Raw genomic sequence first — 4,172 nt, 5'->3', positions numbered from 1 at the left:
CAGCGACCACAGCACCTGGACACATACATCCTCTGCTCCAGAGGGGGTTGACCCAGGCCTGGCACAGCGACCACAGCACCTGGACACATACATCCCTGAGAACGGGTTTGGTCATGTGTACGTCTACAATGAATCAATGAAGTAATGTGCAAGACTGCTTTGTAAATAAATCAAAGAAAGTACAGCTCTTTTCTTACAGACAGAGAGATCCATCCCACGTTTGTATAGAATACAATGATGAGTCCAATGGTTTCAAACCAGAGGCTGCTGCGTGCATATAAATAATGTCACCATAGTCTATTACAGGGAGAAGCCTGGTTAATAATGTCACCATAGTCTATTACAGGGAGAAGCCTGGTTAATAATGTCACCATAGTCTATTACAGGGAGAAGCCTGGTTAATAATGTCACCATCGTCTATTACAGGGAGAAGCCTGGTTAATAATGTCACCATAGTCTATTACAGGGAGAAGAGTTGTTAATAATGTCACCATAGTCTATTACAGGGAGAAGCCTGGTTAATAATGTCACCATAGTATATTACAGGGAGAAGAGTTGTTAATAATGTCACCATAGTCTATTACAGGGAGAAGCCTGGTTAATAATGTCACCATAGTCTATTACAGGGAGAAGAGTTGTTAATAATGTCACCATCGTCTATTACAGGGAGAAGCCTGGTTAATAATGTCACCATAGTCTATTACAGGGAGAAGCCTGGTTAATAATATCACCATAGTCTATTACAGGGAGAAGCCTGGTTAATAATGTCACCATAGTCTATTACAGGGAGAAGCCTGGTTAATAATGTCACCATAGTCTATTACAGGGAGAAGCCTGGTTAATAATGTCACCATAGTCTATTACAGGGAGAAGAGTTGTTAATAATGTCACCATAGTCTATTACAGGGAGAAGCCTGGTTAATAATGTCACCATAGTCTATTACAGGGAGAAGCCTGGTTAATAATGTCACCATAGTCTATTACAGGGAGAAGAGTTGTTAATAATGTCACCATAGTCTATTACAGGGAGAAGCCTGGTTAATAATGTCACCATAGTCTATTACAGGGAGAAGCCTGGTTAATAATATCACCAAAGTCTATTACAGGGAGAAGCCTGGTTAATAATATCACCATAGTCTATTACAGGGAGAAGAGTTGTTAATAATGTCACCATAGTCTATTACAGGGTGAAGCCTGGTTAATAATGTCACCATAGTCTATTACAGGGAGAAGCCTGGTTAATAATGTCACCATAGTCTATTACAGGGAGAAGAGTTGTTAATAATGTCACCATAGTCTATTACAGGGAGAAGCCTGGTTAATAATATCACCATAGTCTATTACAGGGAGAAGCCTGGTTAATAATGTCACCATAGTCTATTACAGGGAGAAGCCTTGTTTCAACAGACTTCCTTCTATTTTCACAACTGAGGCAGGATTTTTTTCTATGTAAAAAACTCATAGATCTCAGCTTCTTTGTCAAGTTCTCAATGTGTGTTTCAAAAGACAACTTGTCATCGATCCAGATACCCAAGTACTTACAATGAGAAACTTGCTCCATTTGGGCTCCATTTGGCAAATATGGAAGTCCTCAGGGTTCAACATTACGAGATAACAGCATAAACTTGGTTTTATTTGCATGTAACACTCATTTAAGATCAGTAAGTGATTTTTGGATTGAGTCAAAATCATGCTGTAGGTCACGAATGGCCTGCTGCACTGAAGAGGCACAGGAATATATTACTGTGTCATCTGCGTAGCGATGAATGTTACAGGTGTTAACAGTATTTCCAATGCCATTTATATACAACATGAACAACAATGGCCCCAAAATCGAACCCTGGGGTACCCCTTTAAGTACTTCTAGAAATTAGGATTTAACCCCGTCTATCATAATAGCTTGGGTTCTGTCACTAAGATAATTGTGAAACCACAAACAGGCATCAGTGCCAAGGCCGAACACAGGCAACTTACTCAATAAGATAGAAAGCTTTTGACAAATCTATAAATAGGGCAGCACAATTCATCTTAGCATCCAAAGCATTGACGATATAATTTACAACTGTGCCCAGGTCTAATCCCTGATTGATGTACGTTCAGAATACAGTTATCACGTACGTTAAGAGAAGGGTCGGACCAAGGTGCAGCGTGAAAGGCGTACATGTTTATTTAACTAATAAACACACGACACAGTAACCAAAATAACAACCTTAACCGTGACGGTCCAAAGGGCTAACACACAAGCCTAAACAGGAACACAACAAGATCCCACAACACAGGCAGGAAAACTGGCTGCCTAAGTATGATCCCCAATCAGAAACAACGAGCGACAGCTGCCTCTGATTGGGAACCGCACCCGGCCAAACATAGAAATACAACACCTAGAATATTCACCCCCTGACCAAACTAGCTAGAGTTCTATGGGCCAGGGCGTGACAACAGTTCACAGATAAAAATGAACCAAGTTGCACATTCACCAAGGATTCAAGAATCTTAGCTAGACAAGAAAGCCTTCATATGGGACAATAGTTGTCAAGATCACAACAATCACCTCCCTTATGTAGTGGCAGCGCACAAGCTGATTTCCACACTTTAGGAATATTTCCTGATAACAAATTAAAGATGTGGGCTATTGAACCAACAATGAGGGACGCTGCACACTTCAGCAGACCTGGATCCAAATGGTCGGCCCCCTGCAGATTTCTCAATGTCTAATGCCAGCAACACATCAAGGACTTCATTTTTCGGTGAATTGCCGAAAGGAAAAAAACCCTGTACTGGTCATGGTTTTCAGTCTGGATGCATGGGTGCTAGCTCTAGAGCAAGTCTACCTCTGATAAGCTTCCCAGTAAAGTGTTAAAAACAATCAAGAATCCCAGAAAAGTGCTAGAAATAGCCCAAATTAACATATGTAGCCTAAGAAACAAGGTTCATGAAGTCAATAATCTCTGAAACTCACATAATACCTTTGACGATACAGTGGTAGCAATACATGGTTATAACATCTACAGAAAAGACAGACATGCCATAGGTGGTGTTGCTGTTTATATTCAGAACCACATTCCTGTAAAGCTTAGAGACGATCTCATGTTAAATACTGTTGAAGTAATATGGCTACAGGTTCATCTGCCTCACCTAAAGCCCATTCTGGTGGGAAGCTGCTATAGACCACCAAGTGCTAACAGTCAGTATCTGGATAACATGTGTGAAATGCTTGATAATGTATGTGATCTCAATAGAGAGGTATACTTTCTGGATCATTTAAATATTGACTGGCTTCCATCAAGCTGCCCACTCAAGAAAAAGCTTCAAACTGTAACCAGTGCCTGCAACCTGGTTCAGGTTATCAGTCAACCTACCAGGGTAGTTACAAACAGTACAGGAATGAAATCGGGCCAAGAGAGAACTGTAATCCATTGTTCAGTCACTACAAACTTCTAACATCAAAAAATAAAGTAAAATCCTGAACTTTAACCTTAAAGGTAATTGGGTTGCATGTGGAGATACATGGCTCTCCTCTGTGTCTCTGAAATCAGAACCACTAAACTGACCCGTCATCAAACCTGGACTTTTCAGTTAGGGATTGAAATGTAAAAGGTTCCAGCGTTAGCGGAGACGCTGTATATGTCGGCTTAATTGGAAATTACCTTTAAATTTCAAACGTGCTACAGCGCAGAACTTCAGTGATACGGATTGAATCAAGTCCTAAGGTCTGGGCCGAGCGGGGTGCGTATTTGGGTGTTGGGGCAGAGGGCTGCAGGGAGCAAAAACACATCATTTGCGGTCTGTGTACAGATGCTGAGCGAGAGAGAACTGTAGAATTAAGAAACAGCTATTTGACCTTTAAGGGCCCTATTCAGACTTGAGAGAAGTAGACAACATGGAACGGCGTCCATTTTGTAAATACTTAAGTCCATGTTAAGTCTGAATAGGGAGCTACCATGGAGTTTGAAGACAACACACACATGAGGAATGGAGAGAAGGTGTGTGGAGAGAGAGAGAAACAGAGAGAGAGGGGGAGGGTGTATGAGTATAAAGAGGGAATTCGAAACCAAGGGGAGAGAGAGAGAAACAGAGAGAGAGGGGGAAGGGAGAAAAGAGGTAAGGAGAGGAAATGATTATTAACTTGTTGAAATACTTCTACTTCACATTATTATAGAGGGAGGGAGGGA

The sequence above is a fragment of the Coregonus clupeaformis genome, unplaced genomic scaffold (assembly GCF_020615455.1).
Source record: "Coregonus clupeaformis isolate EN_2021a unplaced genomic scaffold, ASM2061545v1 scaf0473, whole genome shotgun sequence".
NCBI classification, from domain to species: domain Eukaryota; kingdom Metazoa; phylum Chordata; class Actinopteri; order Salmoniformes; family Salmonidae; genus Coregonus; species Coregonus clupeaformis.
This window is presented reverse-complemented; position numbering follows the sequence as displayed.